This window comes from Nannospalax galili, unplaced genomic scaffold (assembly GCF_000622305.1).
Source record: "Nannospalax galili isolate Female #2095 unplaced genomic scaffold, S.galili_v1.0 scaffold368, whole genome shotgun sequence".
Lineage (NCBI taxonomy): Eukaryota > Metazoa > Chordata > Mammalia > Rodentia > Spalacidae > Nannospalax > Nannospalax galili.
The window spans coordinates 5,109,032-5,131,474 of NW_008359963.1; the positions used below are offsets into that span (position 1 = coordinate 5,109,032).

At 42.2% G+C, this 22,443-nt stretch overlaps 1 pseudogene; it reads left to right on the forward strand.

The window, feature by feature from the left end:
* Positions 1-622: 622 nt before the first annotated feature.
* LOC103726302 overlaps positions 623-22,443 on the forward strand; it is a 31,155-nt pseudogene continuing 9,334 nt past the window's right edge.

Sequence of the window (22,443 nt, forward strand, 5' to 3'; positions counted from 1 at the left end):
TTCCGCTCTTAAGTTTGAGATATATGAACCAAAAAGAAAACATAGGACCCTTGCTGTGCTGTTCCTCAAGTCCTGAGCGGCTCAGCACCACCTTCTCCGTACCTTTCACAGTTAACTTAGGTTTATGCCGTATACAGTATCCAGGGCTTTGGACTAGACATGATGGGGGAAATACAAAAAAGTATGCTTAGTTTGTCTTTCCTAGTCCTCCCTTCAGTCTTAAATGCAGATCTAAGACAGATACTTATTTAAAATGCATAATTTATTTATTTACTTACTTATTTGTTCTAATTCCCACCATGGGTTCACCAAAGCCCAGGCTAAGGTCATCTGGTTTATTTCCCCTCGATTGGAAAGTAAATCTGAACACTTTGCTTTCAGAAAAAGTATGATTGGTGATGTTTAGCAATTTCCTCTGAGTTGAAATATTCCCTCCAGGAAGTGGGTGGAGAGGCTCATGAGACAGAAGTGAACAACTCCCAAGTCTCAGGAAGTTCCTCAAACTTACAAGATACATAGATGGCTGGCTGGGCGAAGGCTATGGAAACGGTAAACATTTGCTGCTGAGAAGCAAGGAGGCCAAACTCCCGGAGGAAACTCTCTGACCTGTTGAGCTGTCGGCATGCAGTGCAGGGAACCCCAGGATTGCAGTGTTCATGAGCGGTCACCCACGCTGGGTGGGCTTTTCAGTAGCACAGCTGCCTTTGAATCTTCCCTGTTTCTGTAAGTAACCCCTCACCCATACTCCTGTAAGCAACTCCAGTAAACTCATTAGCTTGCTGAACTGGACATTGGTGGAGTCATTTTTCTTTGGCCTATTGCCAGTCCTAGTCTGAGGTGAGTAGATTTATGTGTGTTGATGTCTCCCCATGAAAAGTGTCACACAGCACAAATAGAGTCAGGATTAGCTGAATGTGGATCATCATGCTTTCAACAGCTAATCAGACCTGTCGCTGTCAGTCCTTTCTTGGTTAGGGATCATCAGTAGTTCTCATAATTATACATTCATAATGAAAGGCAAGGAAGTTCTCTTTGATGTCAGTGGTTCTAAGCAATATAAGGCACTCTGAGTTCTCATATAGAATTTATATGAATAAACTAAAGTGTGTGTGTGAGAGTGTGCGTATGGAAACACCCGCATATCCATAACTAATGTTTAAAGTCACGGAAATTTTATTTGGAATCATTTCCTTATGGAAACAAAATGGAAAAATAAAATGCAGATATATCTTCCACCAACTCATGCTTGATCAGTGTTCTGGTTTCACCTCTGGTGCTATGGTAAAAGCAGCCTAGGGGAGGAAAGGGTTTATTTTGGCTTACAGTTTACAGACTGTCATTGAGAGAACTCAGGGCAGAAACCATGGAGGAACATTGCTTGCTGGCTCACTCACATGATTAGGTTTTTTTAAAAATATTTTATTTATTATTTTTATTTTATGCGTATGAGTATATTGCCTGCATGTATGAGTGCACCTGAGTCACGCAACACTGCGGAGGTCAGAAGAGGGCTTCAGATTCCCTTGGAACTGGAGTTAAGGACGGTTTGTAGCCACCATGTGGGTGCTGGGAATTAAACCCAGGTCCTCTGCAAGAGCAGTCAGCACTCTTAACCACTGAGCCATCTCTCCAACCCCATGATTAGTTTTCTTATACAGTCCATGACCACTTGCCCAGGGTGCTGCCCACAATGGGCTGGTCCTTCCTACATCAATTAACAATCAAGACAATCCCACCTAGATATGTCCATAGGCCAATCTGATCCAGGCAGTCTCTCAACTGAGGCTTCCTTCTCAGGTGACTGACTCTAGGCTGTATCAAGTTGCCAGTTAAATCTAACTAGGGCAATCAGTGTAGAGCTGACTTGCAAAAGCAGGTTGGGTGGTGAATAAATACCCCACTTGCAGTAAAGGCCTGAATTTGCTATCAGAATCATAGTTAAGCATATATGAATTAACCAGTCATTGGACCGAACTGTCTGAGCTATTAAGTTTCATGTCCTAGATCTGGTTTTCACATCACCCCGTACTGGGGAGGGAAGCAGTGGGATGGCACTATGCCGACACTCACTGTGTGACGTGGCTTCAAAGAAGAAGTGAACAAAGAGAAAGAGCCTCTAAGGGTGAACATAGGTGTCCCTGGGATCACACAGATCTACATGATTAGAGGCATCACCTCCAAAGACAATAGCAGAACTCTGTTCTCCCCTGGCAAGGCGCTGCTCTGGAAGGTATGAGGAGGTGGAGAACTCCTCTGTAGCATCCACCTGACCATGTGTGACCTTGAGTGGTTTTCCCACTCTGAATCTCAGCTTCATTTATAAATGGTGCATCATGCTGTTTGTAAAGAGCTCTGGGCGTTCTAAGGAGGCCAGACTTTCCCCTGCATGGCAGATGGATCCTCTCTCAGGCCTTGACAATTCTAACTCTAACTTCACACAGGCCCTGCAGAATGCATAGAGATCAAGCTTGCAGGAGGCCACTGTTAATGTCTGCCTCAATGCAGGATCTTTAATTCATCCTCACTCACTCAGACACCCACTAGTCCATAGAAGCACACAGAATTCACTTGCGTTCACAAAATTAGCCCAGCGTTTCTAGCTCCCCCCCACCCACAAGACCAACATTCTGCTTATTCCCAAAAGACTACCGTTCAAGTCTCCAAGTGGCCAATATAGTTTGATCCTGAGTTTCATACATGGCTCTGGGGTTTGACTTGCAGCTCTCTGAAATGCTCTGCCCAGGTTTGCCTTCCAGGCTCTTGGCCTCTCTGTCTCACTCACACTTCTCAGTACTGCTTCAGAAAGGATTTCACAAGGTCCGACTAATAGACTCTGACTGTGGGACCCAGCCACCTGACCATGTGTGACCTTGAGTGGTTTGCCCACTCTGAATCTCAGCTTTATTTATAAATGGCACATCATGCTGTTTCAACGACTTGTTTTATGCAAAATATTAAGCAGTAGCCTAATACCACACACACATGTATGTGTGTGTGTGTGTATGTGTGTGTGTTCAAACATGCATGCCACAGTGTGCATGAGAAAGTCAGAGGACAACTTGCAGGAGTTGGTTCTCTCCTGGATCATGTGGGTCCTGGGGATCAAACTCGGGTTGGGAGCAAGTACCTTTACCCACTGAGCCATCTTGCTGGCCCTTGATTTTGTTTTTTTAAACACTATCATTTCTCTCTTTGCCTTGTCATCATTCATACATGGAGACCAATTCATACCATGTCCACGATTCGGAAGACAGAAATAATGGAGGCTATACAACTTCACTGTGTGACGGTCTAAGCCAGAGGTCTAACTCTGAATCCCTAAGGCTTGAGGGCAAAGGGATGAGGTGTGTACCAAGTCATTGGCAATGTACTTGGGGACAAGTTCCTGACCCACAGAAACATTTATTCACTTATTCAAGATAAGTTCGGTTGTTCCTTTATCCAGCTCCTTTTCATTAGGTAACTAATGTATGCCAGGGATGGTTTAGGCCCTGAAGATATAGCAGTGGACATAGTTAATGTCCTGTACCTAAAGATGCTTATATAAGAGACTGAAGAATAGCAGATGGTGATACGCACTATAGAGACAGTAAAGGGAGTGGGGAGGAGGTGGCTGTTTTATATAGGATGATCCAAGAGCCACGTGGGGCAACATGGCTCTCCAGGGAAAGAAGTATCTCATGCAGGAGACATAGTGATTCAAAGGCCCTGAGGCAAGAACATACTTCATATATGCATGGAGGCCAGTTGCTCTTGGACTAGCTGAGGAGGAGAGGGTTGGAGAAGACACCAGGAAGCCCACCTGACATAGGACTTTAGACACCACAGAAAGGAGGTGGTATTTCCGAGGTCCGATTCTCTGCACCTACATGGCAGCTAACAACTATCCAAAACTCCAGTTCCAGGGAATCCAGTGCTTCTTCTGACCTCCATGGGGCATTTCATGACACTGGCACTTACATGCACACAGGCAATACTCATACACATTAATAAAAACAATAGTAATTTAAAAAGAATTAGGAGAACAATGTATGTATTAGTCACTTTTCTGTTGCTGTGATAGAAACACTGACCCAAGCAATTTATAGAAGGAAGAATTTATTTGAGCTTACGGTTCCAGGGGAATTAGTCTGTCCTGGCCAGGAGGCATTGTAGCAGAGGTGGCTGGAGAAGAGGAGCAGAAGCTAAGTTCTACATCTTCCAGCAGGCACAGGAAACAAGAGGCCAACTGGAGATCTGGCAAGGCTTAAGAACTCTGTAAACCCACCCCCAGTGATGTGCTTCCTCCAGGATAGCCACACCTTCTAAAACCTCCCAAAACAGCGCCATCATCTGGGGACAAAATGTCCAAACACTTGGAGCCTATGGAGGACATTTTCATTCAAACCATCACAATGTACTTTTATTTGTAAAATGATATCTTCATCTCATTTTTAGATTCATTGGAAAATACAGAGGTCCAGATCTATCACACCTAGTTAGTACATTAGCTTTCATTAGTATGGTATCTTTGTTACACTCGAGAACCCAAAGGCCTATATTATTCCCAACTAAAGTGGGTATTTTTTTCTCACTTCTTCCCAAATATAGCTTTCTTATTTTAAGACTCCATCTAGAGTACTGTATTATGACTCCTTAGACCTGTCTTGGGGGTGACAGCTGCTTAGACTGTCCTTGTATTTCAGGACCTTGACAGTTTTGAGATGTGAAGTTAAGTGTTTTGTGGAATATCCCTCAGCTAGAACATGTCTGATTTTTATCTCATGGCTGAGTTATAGGTCACATACGTAAGATGTCATTCTGTCACACCATATCAGGGTACATACACAAACATGCTTTCTTGCCATAGACATTATTCTCCACCACCCAACCAAGTGCTTAGCAAAGTTATCCTTCTCTTCTCCATTTCCATACTCTATTCTTTGGAAGGTCATTGCTTGTACTGCCTCTTTGAGAATAGAGTATCTGTCTATTTTATTTGTGTTTTCTGCAGACTGATTTGCTTACTTCCTTCAGCCACAGATACATACACACTTATTTGTTCGCTAAGTTATTTATATTAGTATGATCTAGGCAGGGCACCAACAATGTTGGTTTACATCTGATATGAAAAAAATAGATAAATGATTATATGACAAATACTTCATTATAATTGACAACAGAATATAACAGCAAGCATATATTCCCACAAAACTGTATAAAAACGTTCACGGCAGAGTTTCTCACAGTAGCTCAAAATTAGAAACAACCCAAATGCACATGAACATCCACTGGCAAACAAATATGTAGACTGTGTGGTATCTATTCAATGAAACATGATTCAGCTGTAGAAAGGAATAAAGTGATGACACGCTGTGAACACACAGATGAAACTTGAAAGCATGCCGGGTGAAAGACACTAGTCATAAAAGGCCAGATATGACGTGGGTCTATTCATATGAAATGTTCACAGGATTTATCTACAGAAACAGAAAACAGATTTGTGCTTTCTTAGGGATGGGAAGTGAAAGGTTACTTGAGATTGGGAATGAGGGGGTATTTGGTGGTCATTTAGAGTTGGGAACTAGGGAAATAATAGCTAAAAGATTTGGTATTTCCTTTAGAAATGAAGAAAATGTTCCAAAATAGACTGTAGTGATAATTGTACATATCTGAAAACTTACTAAAAATCATTGAATTATTCTCTTAAATGGGTGAATTGAGAAATACATGAATTATATATCAATAAAGTTGCTTTAAAGCTGCATGCAAATTGAGAGATATAATTTCGTCTCTCCAAAACATGGAGCTGGCTTGAACTTTAATTTGGATGCCTGGTTTCTTTGGTGTGGGAAGGAACAGAAACGTGTCATTTCCACATACCGAATAACTACTCCAAGACTCTCATACTTGGGTCTAGAAGATACTACAGTGGTTTTGAGGATTCTGTTTTCTCATTATGCTGTATCTAGCTGACAATATAAATTTACTTCCCCTGAATTCATAAGAGAGGCACACAGGGAATGATGGGCAAGAAATTTTCTAAATGGACCGCCATCTAAAGATGAATGTGTTTCCAGTAATCTCCAAAGACAAGCATCAATATGGGAAGACAGACCCACAGAACACATACCCACATCCACACCACACCATACAGTATTTTATTCCTGCATTCAGCCAGTTCTCTTTCCTCTGTCTTCCTTCCCTCGTTAGCTTGATTACCACCTCCGCTATGAATCTGAAACCCTGCACTGTTCAGCCTAAGGCTCAAAGAAATGGGCCATTTAAACATTAAACGGAGCCAGATAGACATAAGGAGAGCTACAGCTCGAAGCATGTGGAGTTGAACTTTTTGGCAGATTCTGACCGGCAAATACACGACATTCTTACTGAGGAGAAATTAGCTCATCATTTGTCTATGGAGCTGGCCCAGGGCAATCATTTATTTCCAAGTCCCATCTGCAGCCCTGCCGTCCCTGTGAAATGGGCTTGGCTCCCTACCAGAGACAGGCTTTTCAAACAGGACTCAAGGAAGTGCCTCCAGTGTTTGTCACCATCTGGAAACCTGCTCTTCGCTCAAGATAGGATGACTTAAGTATAACAAAGTGTTTGGGGGGCTGGAAAGGAAGAAAGCGTCTCAACTGAGCCCCACAAGTGGGTGACAGACATGTGCCAAAGACAAAATTTCCCCTCTCTTTAAGTCATGTCCAGGGTGATGTGAGGATAGAAGGGAAACCAGTTCCAGGGTCAGCAGGAGAGGGCTGTTAGTCGTTGGGAGTTGGGAGGGGATGAGGAGAGAGAGACACTCAGCAAAGACTGGAAGCTGTTGGAGGCTGTGGCTCCTTCCCCTTTTGGACTGTGTATCTGAGATTGATACAAGGAAGAAATATGGGAGGCAGAGACGTGAGGGGACTCTGTGAACAAACAGTGCCAGACAAGGCTTTCACAGTGTTCCCAGACCAAAATTCCCAATTCGGGTCTGCATTCTTGGGTAGGACTGTGGAATTCACTCCTCGCTCTCCCTGGTCTTTCTAATCTTATCTTCCCAGACCTTGCAACCATCCAGGTTACTGCTTTAATTTCTAAGACTCTTTCCTATGGCTCCATAGACAACCTTTTGTCAATCAAACTACATCTCTTAGACTGTTTCCTGAATCTCAAAATAAGTTGTGTTTTAGTCAGTTTGGGTTAATCTAGCAATTTAACACAGACTGGGTGGCTTACACAACAAGCTTTTATTTCTTCTGGTTCAAGCTTTTATTTCTTCTGGTTAAAAGTTTAGATCAGGGTGTTAGCATGGATAGGCTCTTAGAAAAGTCTCTCTTTCTGGCTATGTCCTTACATGACCTTTTCCTGATGTGCAGATGCAAAGAAGTGGGAGAAAAGGAAGAGGAGAGGAAGAAAAAAAGGGGGGCTGGAGGGGGCTGGAGAGATGGCGCAGTGGTTAAGAGCACTGGCTGCTCTTACAGAGGACCTGGGCTCAGTTCCCAGCACCCACATGGCAGCTACCAACCATGCATAACTCCAGTTTCAGGGGATCTGACATCCTCTTCTGACCTCCACAGGCATAGCACAACAAGGATGTACTTACATGTAGGCAATACACTCATACACATAAAATAAAAATAATACGTAAAATATTTTTAATTGAAAAAAAGAAAAGGGATGGAGGAAGGGAGTGGGCACAGGAGACTGGAGAGGAAGGCTGCTTGCCTCTTCCTCTTTCTTTAGGGATGTTAATCTTGTGATGAAGTCAATACTCACCCACCCACCTAAACCTACATACCTTCTAACAGGTCTGCTTGCAGATACTATCGCATCAGTGATTAAGGCTTCAATACATCTATTTGGAGAATGACACAAACATTCAGTTCACAGCAGGTCACCAGCCACAGCCACAGCTGCAAGTCTCAATGTGCCACCCCAAATTCCACTGTTGAGTGAGGTGGAGCTTTCAGGAGTGACTGAGGCCTGAGGGCCGTGCCCCTTGGACAGGGCGAGGATCCTTGTGTAATGGCTGGAGTAGGTTTATTCCCTTCAGCACCTCTGTCACTCAATGATGTAGTGCCCACCCCTTTGCCACCTGCCTTCTGGTAAGTGAGGTCGCAGGATTTTGTATCTTCTGCTGCCTAAGGACACATCAAGTAGCCCCTGATCAAATGTCAAAGTGTGGCACCTTGATCCTGGACTTTAAAATATGATTTCTACTGTTCCCCAAACTGCCCAGGTGTGATTTCATCAATGGCAGTACAAATGAACCAAGACAACAGACAGGCAAGCTACTTTGTCTCCTCCCGAAGGACTGACCGTGGATCTGCAACAGGGACTCTTAGAAATCTTTCCTTGGTTTCATAGGAGTCTACCAGCTGGTTGAGCAAAGACAATTCCATCTGCCATAGTCTGGTCACTGAGTGGGGTGCGGGGCAGCCTAGAGAAAACTGCACATTCGGACCCAAGAATGGCAGCTTTGGGGCATCAGTACTGCCTGCATTGGTACATTCAGTAAAACACGCAACTCCTGCAGGATCCTGAATGACTCTTCCTGCCACACACCACACTCCAAAGTACTGGATCATGACTCTTAGGAAAACTCCCAGAGGAAATTCCTACTTAACCTAATACTTAGTACCATCCGCTGCCTTAAAAAGCACTTTCTAGGAGTTTGGCAGATGTTTCTGTTCACTTACTCTAGGAAATCAATTGGCCAGGGGCTCTGGCTTTACCAACTCAGAGTCTTGTATCAATTTGCCACTGACCTGGGAAACGTTAATGGAGCAAACAAAGCAAATAAAACCCTCACAAGGTCACTCAGCTCATAGCCAACTCGATGGTGATCCCCTACACATCTGTTTACATAATCATCAAATTTGGCCTAACAGTTGTGAGCTGTCAGTTGTCAACAAACATTTCTTCTGTTAAAAAAGATACATTTCAGAAGACTTCATATTTAACATGGTACCTAGAAAACTGTGTTCCCTGAACTACTTTGCATGTGATAACATGACTGGTGGTGCATGAGGCTGGACCTCAAGGCTTTATGGATATTTAATGAAAAAGAACCAAAACATAATTTCTATAACTGCTTTTGTTTCAGACCAGCTAAGCCAGCTTTGAAAAATAGTCATGTTATATTTGTATGTGGTTGTCCACTGAGGGCCAAAGGATTAGACTTTACTCCAGGGGTGGAACTGAAGGATGCCTCAAAGGAGATCAAAAACCAAGTTGGTTAATAAGTGGGAAATAGGGCTGAGAGGTGGCTCATTGGGTAAAGCACTTGCTGCACAAGTGTGAGGACCAGAGTTCAAATCCCCAAAACTCACATGAATACTGGGTGATTATTCACCAAGTGGACTCGGTGGGTTTTAAAAAGACAGAACTCATGAAGTTGAGAGGGAATAGTGTGGAGGGGAGAGGGAGGAGTTGGAAGGGAGGGAATGGGGATAGGCTTACATTTATGCATGTATGAAATTCTCAAACAATGGAAAGATCATTTTTAAAATACCGTCCAGGTGTGTCAGCCCATTTATTTGTCTATTTTTTGAGACAGGGTCTACCTGTAGCCCCAGCTGGCTTGGAACTTGCTATAGACCAGGCTGGCCTTGATCTCACAGAGATCTACCTGCCTTTGCCTCCTGAGTGCTAGGATAAAATGTGTGTATTTCCATGCCCAGCAGTGGTAGCCCATTTATAATCCCAGTGTTCAAAGGGCAGAGTTGGAGGATCCCTGGAGCCAGCTAGCAAGCTAAACTAGTATACTCAGTGAACTCCGGGCTCCAGTGAAAGACTGCCTCAATATACACAGTAGAGAATGATCAAGAACCACCCAGTGCCAACCTCTGACCTCCAAACACGTGTCCATGCACAACCTCCTCCCACATGTACCCATGTGAAAACATGTAACACACGCACACATCAATAATGGGAAATGAAAGCAGTTTGATGTCAGAGAATGAAGACTAAGAAAGTAGACCTTGGTCCCTCATGAGGATAAAGTCCCTCTCTTAAAATCACTAGAGAATAAGGTTTGGATATGTAGAGATACCAGAGGTGTGAAGAGAGCTCCCTGGACATATGGGTGCCAGCTGTGCATTACGCAGGTGTAAGAGAGGATCCCCACTCTGTTCGTGTGCAGTATAGTTACACCCTTACTATTGCCCCAAACTTTGATAAATTCTCATTATCTATAACCATCTTCCACACCATCTAAAATCAGGGGGAACGCTCATCTCACACTTGAAAGGAAAAAAGCATAGGGAGAACAGTCCTCTTGTTCCCAGGTTCAGGATGATTAGCCTAATAGCCGTGCTAGAGTTTGGGTCTGGAGTGTCCTCCAAAGGCCCTGGCATTAAAGGTTTGCTTCCCAGCCTAGGGCTATTGGACATAGGGGAGCTTTTAAGGGGTAGGACCTAGATGGGATGTCTTCATGTCACTGTGGGAGTGCATGTGAAGGGTTTAGTGGAGCCCCAATCCCTTCTTCTCTTCTTTTTCACTTCCCAGTAATGTGATGAGCAGTTTTGCTCTACTGTGTGCTCTTGCTACAGGCCTAAAAACAGCAGGGCTCATTGACTTGGGCAGGAACCTCCAAAACAGTGAGCTAAGACCAAACCCTTTTTCTTCATAAATGGATTTGTACCAGCTATCTGTTACAGTGAAGGAAAGCTTAATAACATGGGAGCTGAGAATAGAGGTGATCGGTAGGGAATGTGGAGAGTTGAGGGGGTGGCCCAGAGTACACAACGATTACATGGGACTGAAAATAATGTGATATTAAGTCCTTTGTAATTAGTCACTTCCTAATTAACAAGTGTGCTGAGCTAGTCTTACCAGATTTTCTCAATATGATTGATAACTGCAATTTATTCAGCCTGTTACAAATACATATCAGAAGTCAGCACAAACCACAGAGGTGCCACTAAGCACAATCCAAGTACTCTTTAGAAGATATGCTACTTGAAAGGAAGCTGTCTCGGAAGTCAATACCAAACTAGATTAAAGGGAATTGCTTTTGAAGTATGTATTAAATAATAATTCAGTTTAAGTTCTGAGGGTTGAGGAGATGACTCACTGGGTGATAGCCTGAGCTCAGATCCCCAGTGTTCTAGTTTTCTGTGATAAAACACATTGACCAAAAACAACTTAGGGGAGGAAAGGGTTTATTTGGTTTATATTTCTAGGTCATAATCATCATTGAGGGAAGTCAGGGAAGGAACTAAAGCAAAATCCATGGAGGAATGCTGCTTATGGCTCACTCATTGGCTCATTATTATTATGAGCCAGTGAGTTCATCTGCCTAGGGATGGTACCCCCCAAAATGTGACCTTCCCACATCAAACATCGATCAAGACAATTTCTCAAAGACACGGCCCAGGCGAATCTGATCCAGGAGGTTCTCCAGTTGAGGTTCCCTCTTCCCAGGAGACTCTAGGGTCTGCCATGTTGACAATAAAATGAATCAAGACACTCAGTAAGAGCTGTGTGCACTAGCATGCGACTATAATCCAAGTACTTGGGCCAGAGAAGGTCAGATCCTGGGGGCTTATTGGCCAGCCAACCTAGCCCAAATGGCAAGTTTTGGGTTCAGTGATAGACCCTGCCTCAAAATATAAAGTAGAAATCAACAGAGAAAGTCAGAAAGACACTTGAAGTCACCTCTGGCCTCTGCATGCACATGCACAGGTGAGACATCCATACACACATGTGTGCACATATTCACACACCTCACACACATACACACAAAATTAATTTTTGGTGTGTATGCTGAAAATTGATTTTTTAAAAATGAAGTCCACCATGGTTCCACAGTTTAGGCATTATTAGCTCTGAAGGACTCTTAGCCTTGGGCTACTTCTGAGAGTTCTACAACATTCAGCAATATTGAATAAGAATTGATTATGTATCCACAATGAACTCTGCTCACACACTGAGAGACCGCTTAGCTTATTAAAATGCTATCCTGATTTCCAGGATAGTAGAAAAGACAGACCCTTAAGCAATTAATTAGAAAACAATTTTGTAATTCAATGATTGAGATAACGTAAAAAAATAATACACAAGTCTCAAAGGGAAACTGAGTTCCTGAATAGTTTATGATGGCAAATCTAAAATCCTACTGCATGTCTCAAACTGAATTCATTTTCTTTTGAATTACATGAATAGACCTCTAATTTCTTATGATTATTTTGGTAGCATATCAGGCAGTTATTCACCTGCTTTCTGTGGCTATAATTTTCTTACAATTAATTTATAGTTCCAAGTGCCAAATGGAGGTGCTGAGAGACTGAACACTTTCAGAAAGATGGAGTAAGGAACTTGGTAAATCCTAAATTAAAAACACTGAGAAAGTAGGGCATGGTAGCACACACTTTTAATCCCAGCACTTAGAAGGGAGAGGCAGGCAGATCTCTATAAAATCGAGGCCAGCCTGGTCTGCATAGCAAGTTCAAGGCCAATTGGGGTTACAAGGAGACCCTGTCTCAAAAACAAAACAAAAAATTGGCAAAATTACCAAAGCAATCAGAGAGGATTTATTCATAAAAGTAAACAACTGCAGGACATGGCAGTGCCCTCCTGTAAATCCCAGCACTGCGGAGGCTAAGGCAGTAGGTTTGTGAGTTCAAGACCAAGCAAGATGCTGTGTCAAAAACTACAGAGAGAGAAGAGAGGAGGAGAGGGAAAGGAGGAGGAGGCAGAGGGGGAGACAAGCAGGGAAAAGAGAGAAAAAGAAAAACTCTCACATTTGAAATGTCAGTCAGAACAGTATAATCTGTGGCATTTTAGTCAGGGATTACCGTGAAGACCTGGAAAGGGCCCCCGTTTGATTTGAAGGTCGCCAGAAAAGTCCTATGCAAAATGTTAAATTAACAACTATTAGTGACAAACAGTTGGGAAGGCCAATAAGCACAGCCAACTAAGACAATAGAATAGGAAGAGGTCAGCCAAAACATTTACCTCAATATCCAGAAAGACAGGACAGCCATGGAGACTTCAAAAACCCCATACATCTGGGAGGATCTGGAAGGCTGTGCTGAGCACACAAGTGTATTCACACTGAAAATATCAAAGAGGCCCTGGGTCTGGCTGAGGCTCTTTACAAACAGAACATGACAGCAAAGTAACATTTAAAAATTATCTGGATCAACATTGTACATTCCCTCCACTGTGCAGAAGCTAGCATCTAGATTTTTAAAACACAGAACATGGAAGTGGAAAAGGGACTATTGAGAAAAAAGAGGAGCAGCCGGTGGGGAGCGGAAGATGTGAAGTGAGCATGATTAGAGTGCGTTGTTCTATCACGTGTGAAATGTATGAAAATGTGATCATGAAACCCGTCATTCTGTATACTTAATGTACATTAATAAAAATTCATTAAGATACATTTTTTTGTTTTGTTTTTTTGAGACAGGGTCTCCCTGCAGCCCCAGCTGGCCTATAACTCACTATGTAGACCAGGCGGGCCTTGAACTTACAGAGATCCGCCTGCCTCTGCCTCCCAAGTTCTGGGATTAAAGGCATGTGCCACCATGCCTGGCTTAAAATTAATTAAAATATAAAAATTGTCTGGATCCAGGCATGACAGAACATGTCTGTAATTCCCAACACTCAGGAGGCTGGAGCAGAAAGATCCTGTGTTCCAGTCTAGCCTGGGCTATATACAAAGAATCTGCCTCAAAATATACACACACACAACTAATCTGAGCGTTGAATGTGTACACTAATACACATATAGATGCCATTGTAACAGTGGAATCCTTGTTGGCTCACAGTGTTCAAGGTACATTTCTAACTTATCAATGGATAACCACTCCACCAGGGATAACCAGAAGGAAGTCTAGTTTAAAAATAAAACTCATAATTGAAAAATTTTAAAACCTGAGTAAAGAATTCAGGGGCCACACATCAAATCGACTTCACTGGTTCAAACAATCAAAATAGTAGAAAATAATTACTCCTTTGGAGGATCAAAATCCAGAGCTGACCCAATGTATTATCTAAGGTGCCTAGTTGCTGTTGTTATTTTTGTTGTTTTAAGTGACAAGAAATGCAAACAAACAGGAAAATACGCCATGCAGAAGGAAGTCAGGCCAAAGGAAGCCTCCCTAAGAGAGCCCAGATGCAGCACTTAGAAGATAAAGACTTCAAATCTTACACATGTTCAAAGAACTAGAAGAAACTATGAGTAAATGAATGAAATAATGACAGCAACGCCTCACCATATAAAGAACACAAGAAACAAATGACAAAAGCAGCCAAGTGAAAATCATGGAGTTTGAAAAGCACAGTAACTGAAATGAAAATCTCACTAAAGAAGCTCAGAAGGAGGTTTGAACTGGCAGAATGAATCAGCAAGCTTGAACATGGAGAATATCCCATTTGAAGAACAGAAAGAAAATTGAATGAAGAAAGAGAAACAAAGTCTTAGAGACCAGTAAGAACTAGTTAAACCAATAAGGACATAATGGGAATATTAGGAGAGATGTACTGAGGAAGAAGGATCAAGGGGTCTCAGAGTTGGTTTTAAAAAGCCTTCTTCTATCCTTCTAAAAGTCTGAATAATCATCACGTAGAATAAACTCAAACATATCCAGATCCAGGCACACAGTACTTAAATTATCAAAAACAAAAGGAACCTTCTGAGCAGGAGGCCAAAGTCTCCTTAAATACAGGAACCTTCAATGAGACTATCACCTGACTCCTCATCAGAAACACTGGAGACCAGAGACCAGTGGGAAAATATTCAAAGGGGGGAAAGGGTTAGGTGTGTAGCACACATCTGTAATTCCAGCTAATGCTTGGAAAGCTGAGGCAGGAAGATCACACGTTCCAAGCCACCTGGTCTACATAGAAAGACTCTGTCTCAAAGTGAAAAGTCTCTAAAAGACAAAGAACCATCAACCAACAATTTCTATCCAATAGAACTATACTTTGAAAGTGAAGGTAGGGGCTGGAGAGATGGCTCAGCAATTAAGAGCACTGGCTGCTGTTGCAAAAAATCCAGGTTCAATTCCCAGCACCCACATGGCAGCTGATAACCATCTGTAACTCCAGTTCCAGGGGATCTGATATCCTCTTCTGACCTCCAGAAGCATTGCACAACATGGGTGCTCTTACATATATGCAGGTAATAAGCTCATGTACATAAAATAAAAATAATAATAAAATATTTTTAATGAAGGCAAAATAAATACTTTCCCCTTGATAAGTAAAAGCAGAGATTTCATCAACAGCTGACCCATATTATAAGAAATACTACAGGTTGGAAAGACATGGTCTCAGATGGCAACTGGAATCCATGTGTAGAAATTAAGAGCACCAGTTAAGTAGAAGCAATTTGTGAGAAGATAGAAGAGACAGCATCAATGTATTCTTTTACACTTTTCTTCTCTTAATGATCTTTTAAAAATGTGCATAAAGTAATAGATATAAAACTTTAAAGGGGGGCTGGGAATGTAGCTCAGTTGGTAGCATGCTTACCTAGTATCCCCAAGTCCTGTGTTTGATTCCCATCATGAAATACAGTGGTGCACATCTGCAATCCTAGAACTTGAGAGGTAGAGGCAGGAGGATGAGAAATTTGAGGTCATTCTCAGCTACTTAGCAAGCTTGAGGCTAGGTTGGGACACGTGAGACTCCATCTCAAAAATAAAAACAAAAACTAAAAAGAGAAGATCCCAATAGCTCTCCTTCTGTGATGGTTGGTTTTGATTGTGAACTTGACACAGTCTTGAATCATTTGGGAAGAAAGTCTCAGTGGGAACTGTCTAGATTAGATTGGTCTGTGGGCATGTCTGTGGGGGATTGTCTGAACTATACTCATTGAAATGGAAAGACCAGCCAATCGCAGGCAGGGCCATTCCCTAAGAATGGAATTCTGAGCTATGCCAGGAGTGGAAAAAGTGAGCTGAGCATCAGCGTGTATTAATCCACTGCTCCCTGTTCTTGACTACGAATGGAATGTGATCAGTTGCTTCAGGGGCCTGCCACCTCGATGTCCCCACAATGATGGACCATAACCTGGAATGTGAGCTGAAATAAACCCTTTCTCTCTGAGGTAGCTTTTGTCAGGGTCTTTGTCATAAGGACAGGAAATTACACTAAAACACTTTCCTATTCACCTGGAGAATTGATGCAGATCTGGGGTGTCCTTGCTGTGAACTGTGCAGTCAAGGCCACCCAGAGGTGGGAACAGGAAGGACAGAGAGCATCTTCTGTAGGACCAGAGCTTGCCTGCACTGCTGTTTACCCATGGTGTTCTCTTCATCCCGACAGGACATGCCCGATTCACTTTCCCCAGCAATCTTCTTTGATCAGGGCAGCATACTTTTCTGAGTCTACTCCATTATACCCTAGTTTTCAGCTAGAATCATAATCTTGGTCATTTTTTGCAAGTCTGGCTATTTTGCTGTCTTTCTCTTGATTTTGTAGGGATTATGTTAGTTCCTTATGCAACCAATGGTTGAAGGGGAAAAGTACCTATATAATCTTCCCAAAAATTGTCTTAGTCTTCTCTGTACAGCTGGTACATCAATTTTGAACAAATAATGGTTGAATGAGTAAATAGAAGTTGGACAATGAAGAGGTCATGGTGGTCTACAGCTCAGAGTTTCTCAAAGAATATGACACAAGCTCTCAGTAACTAGGTATGTTCTGAGAAGCAACACTAAATCATGGTCTGAAATCATCTTTCTGCCCACATCCTTCATCTACATCATCTGCCACCTTGTTCATCTTCCTCCTGACATCAGTCTGTCCTCTTGACGTGTGGAGATGTCAGGAAAGAGGGGACAAACTTGGAAGACTGGGTAGTTGATAAAATTAGAGGAAAAATTTAGAAGATGGCAATTTTTTCCATTTGAGAAGCTGGAATTTTTGATTCTCTGCTCTTTACATTAGAAGGACCTGTGGCTTTTGGCAAAACACAAACCTCTAGCTTGAGAAACTCTTTTAGGCTACTACCTCTAGAAGTTATAATCAGTTAACAAAAGGAAAGGATAAGTCTTCTGACACAGATGCCAAAAAGAACACTACGCATCATCAAAGATGGAATAAGCTTTAACTGTTCAATTTGGTATTAACTTGGTATTTAAGCTGCAATTCCTGTTAAACTCATATGTTGAGATTAGCTTCTCTTACCTTGTGTTTCCTTTCCCCTTTTCATCTCAGCAGTTACAAGGTGACAGACTAGAGATGCTATTCTGGTTGTCATGGAAACTGCTCATCAGAAGCAAGCGCTGAGGAGCAGGGCAACAGAATGGAAATGAATGAGCAGTCGTGGTTGCAAGCTCTGGTTACAGTCCAGAAGAGCATCTGGGAAAAGCTATACCCCAGGGAATGCACGGTTCTCTCCCCAAACTCTCACTGATCATCAGCACTTAAACGTCCCCTTTATCACCAGCTTAGAGGACCAACAAGTAAAAGCCACTGTGCACGAGGAGCTGGTTCTGAGTTCCCTTCTGGGTATACACTTCTTAGGAATTACTCTGCTACAGCAAAGTTTTCCAGAACACACTGGGCTTGTCAGATTGCCCTCTGAATGGTGAGGCAGACATATACAAGATGTGTTGAATTCGGACTGTGCTCTGTGCTTAGCACCTTCTGGAGGCACAAGCGTAAAGAAGACCACCTGTCTTTCTTGCCCTTGGTGAATTCATTTTCCAAACTTGTGTCCTGTTTCAGGCTGTTTGTGCATAACAAGTTTGACTTTTATAGAAATAGATGACGCTCAGAAATGGCAGTTTCCCTCTTCCCACCATCCCAGAGATAAAACCACTAAAATCTATATAATAACAGAGATGTTCTCTGCACACAGGAGTGGTCTGATCACCATAATAGTCAATAGTTTCATTTTGGATGTTGTTTTGAGACAGGATCTCACTGTGTAATTCTAGCTGGCCTCTAAGAGAGATCATCCTGCTTCTGCCTCCCAAGTGCTGGAATTACAGACATGTACCATTTTTATACATGCATGGACTGCAGTCCAGTGGGCACCCACTGAGATTTCTAGGTCCTCATGTCTGTCCCAGTACAACAACAACAACAACAAAACAAAACAAACAAAAAAAAAAAAACTGGATCAGGGACACACAGTAGCAGAAACAGAGACAGTTTTTTTGTTTTTTGTTTTTGTTTTTGTTTTTAAGAAAGAGAATGGAAATGGGCCAGAGAGCTGGGGAAGGCCCTGGGCCAGGAGCATCCCCATCCTTCTGGGTCATTTACTCAACACCTGCCTTCCCCAGCATTTTCTTTGCCCCAGTGCATAGCCCTGGTGAAGAAGTTTCTAGTCTTTCTGCCAACTGGCTTCTTCTACATGTTAATTTTGATGCCTGTCTTCAGCCCACTCTCCTGTTCCAACTATTCTCAGCTTGCAGACACAAGTCTGGGCCCCCAGGTAGGTGTTTCTGCACAAGATTAAACACACACTTCAGGAAAAAAACAATCTTCTAGCATAATCAGAAACACTGGGTTCATGGCCTCAGCAAAACTAACTTTGAATTGGCAATCCACATGAAGAACTCAAGGGTGCTTTCTAAGCTTAGGAAGGAACTGGTTGATATCAACTAACCAGAAAGGGATGCCTGCTCTGAATCCCTCCCTCATCTCCATGTCTTTCAGGAGCACAAGGCTTATAAAGTGCACTGAATTATTCATTTCCCTGAGAAGCCTTATAAAAGGGAGTATTCTTTACTGGCCTCTGACTATAGAAAGGTAGAAATTTTTGCATGTGAAAAATTATTTAAGAAATTAGATGTCATAAATTTAGGGCCCTTTTTGTGCCATCCAAATAAAGAGAGGAAATGCATAGATTCATAAATCTTTTACATCCATCGATAGGTATATATTTGAAATACACAAACTAAGATACAAACCTCTAACGTTCCTTTTGTAGGTGTGTGAGGCTTCTGGAAAGCTTAATCTCCCTAGGCCTCAGTTTTCTGATCTGAAAATTGTAGATCAGAATGGTAACAACTGGTTTCTTCTGACTTGAAATTTCTGTGGCGGGAAGGCAGAGAGACTCACAAAACTCGTAAGAAAGTTACAAGAACGAAAAAACTGACAAGGGTTCTCCCCAAGATCTATAACTAGTAAACAGTTGCTGGGGGAGAGGAGACTCATTGGTGGAGCTGCCTGCAGGTTGTACAGGGAACCCCAGTGATACAGCTTTCACCCACCCTGGGGCCGGCTGTGTGGACATGCAGCTGCATTGCTACATTGCTTACACTCCTGTAAATAACTCCAATAAATTCACTGGGTCACCAAGCTAGACTCAGAAGAATTGTTTCTTTGTTCTGTTGTTCGTGCCCTATCTGGAGTGTATAGATGTTTGTTACCCAAAAAACGTCATGCAACCCTTTTGCATGGGAGTACAGTAAGGCTGAAGGAGATGGCATTTGTAAAATGCCTGCAGGATGCCAGAGCTGATGGTAAGATCCTCTCTCTCTCTCTCTCTCTCTCTCTCTCTCTCTCTCTCTCTCTCATTCTGTTTCTGTTTCTCAACTCTTCTCAACTTTGATAATTTGACCACGATGAGAGCATTTATACCAGGGAAATTGGCAACAGTACAAATCAGGACTTTGTTTCTTATTTCACTGTGGCTATTGCAATTATCACCACCCTGTGTCCATCTCATAGCAAGTGCTCCTTGATGGCTGCCTATCATACAATAAGTGATGATGGCCCTTTGCATCTCTCAAGCACCCTGACTCTACGCTAGTCCATTTAGATTTGACCACAGAGAAGAAAACAACATCAAGCAGATTCAATTCACTTTCTCTGATTGTAGGACTGATTGCAGAAAGGTAATTTCAGTAGTATTTCCAATGATCATATAGAAAATTGAAAGTTTTTCAGTGTAGTCCTTTAAAAACAAACAGCATGGCTCTGGCATAAAAAGACTTAACTGAGTCTTAAAAACAGATTAATTGGGGGCTGGAGAGATGGCTCAGCAGTTAAGAGCACTGACTGTTCTTGCAGAGGACTCGGGTTTGATTCCCAGCACCCACATGGCGGCTAAAAACCGGCCTTAACTCCAGTTCCAGGGGAATCTGACACCCTCTTCTGATTTTTGTGGCATTGAACAACATGGGTGCACTCACATACATGCACGCAACATACTCATACACAAAAAATAAAAGTAATAAAATATATTAAAAAACATATTAATTGAATAGACTTGAGGACTCACATATCAGCCCACACTACTACAGCCACATGATTTTTGATAATACATATTGGGGAAAAGGCAGCATTTTCAACATATGGTGCTGATCAAACTGGATGGGGAGGTAGAGGAATTTATTTCTCACTCTGCACAAAAACTCAGCTCCAAATGGATCAAGGACCTCAACCCAAGACCTGACCCTGATAGGGTAGAAAGTAGGGAAAGTTGCCAGGTGTGGTGGCGTATGCCTTTAATCCCAGCACTCAGGAGGCAGAGGCAGGTGGATCTCTGTGAGTTCAAGGCCAGCCTGGTCTACATAGCGAGTTCCAGGCCAGCTGGGGCTACAGGGAGACCCTGTCTCAAAAAAAGAAAGAAAGAAAGAAAGAGAGAGAGAGAGAGAGAGAGAATTTATACAAAGAGGCGCAAGGTTTGTACATTGAATAAATGAGGGTCAGTTACTCAAACATATTGAAATATAAAATAGTGCAAACATAAGGAACTTATTGGTACAGGAAAGGACTTTCTGAACAAAGCACCAATAATGCCATCATTAAGTTCAACCACTGATAAATGGGACCTCACAAAACTAAAAACATCTGTACAACAAAAAGCACTATCAGTTGAGTAAAGAGGCAGCCTATAGAACAGGAAGAAGTCTTTACAAGCTATATGTCTGACAGAATTAGAATCTAGAATATATACAGAACTCAGATAGCTAAACACCAAGAAAATAAACAACCTAATTAAAAATGTGGCATGGAACTAAAGAGAATTTTTTAATGTTTTATTTATTATTTTTATTTTATGTGTATGCATGTTGCCTGCGTGTATGTAAGTGCACCTGTGTCATGCAATACCCTCAGAGGACAGAAGAGGCTGTTGGATCCCTTGGGACTGGAGTTATGGACAGTTGTTAGCTGCCACATGGGTAATGGAATTCAAACCCTGGTCTTCTGCAAGAACAGCCAATGTTCTTAACTGCTAAGCCATCTCTCCAGCCCCTAAACAGAGAATTTTTTAAAACTATTTTATTTATTTTTATTTTATGTGTATGAGTGTAGTGCCTGCATGTATGTGAGTACACCCATGTCATGCAATGCTGTGGAGGTCAGAGGAGGGCTTCGGATTCCCCTGGAACTGGAGTTAAGGACAGTTCATAGCCACCATGTGGGTGCTGGGAATTGAACCCAGGTCCTCTGCAAGAGCAGTCAGTACTCTTAACCTCTGAGCCATCTCTCCAGCCCCTAAACAGGGAATTTTTAAAAGATGAAATACTAATGGCTAAGAAACATCTTTGAAAGTGTTTAACATCTTTAGCCATAAAGGAAATGCAAATTAAAACTACTTTGAGATTTCATTTTACCACAGTCAGTACAGCTAGGCTCAAGAGAACGCAAGGCAGCAAATGCCAGAGGAGGGTGAAAGTCAAAACGAAGGGACAGGCTTGGTGCAAACCATCTAGCTGATAAAGACCAGACTGAAATCCATACAGCAAGTTGCTTTAGGGGTAATGTCTACTGTAAAAAGTGTCGTAACCTTGAGTCGAGAGTTAGGTCAGTGTTTACAAGACCTAGCAGTGTGTCTACACAGAAACTTCAGGTTAGGGCTGGGTTTTTTGTCCTCTCAAACAATCCGGCCTTATCAAATGGCAACGAGAAAACCGATTTTAATGCATTTCCTGGGTAGACAGCAACTTTGCTTCTGTTAGAATGCTTCATTCTCAAGCTAATAAATACGACACTTTTCAGGAGGCCCACTGTTTCATTCATACAACTGTGACTTGAAATATCTGTATTATTCAAATAGCAAATAACTAAAACCACCAAGGACCCGCAGCCCCAAAGAACATCTAGGTGATCCACACTGATTTTATACAGGTCCCAACTTACCTGTAGTCAAAGCAGCTAGTAACAGACATGTTTCTGAATCTTTCCCCCATCAGCCAAATTCCAAGACTTCAAGCTCTTGCTGTGAAATGTTTACTCAACTCAAAATTTATTGGGGTTGCAGTAGGGGAGAACCCAGCAGCAAAATACTATGCATCTTTACCACAGACTTATGAAGTATTCATCATGTTCAGTAGAAGTTCGAGGTACAAGCCAGACACCACTATTTCATGAGACAACATACCATGAACATCCATAGCAATAACACATAATAAGATGGAGCATGAAAAAAGGAACACACAGCACAGCAAAGATGATAGATAATAATTAGATAGATAAATAGATGACAGATAGATAGATAGATAGATAGATAGATAGATAGATAGATAGATAGATAGATAGATTATTGGCTTTATACCAGAT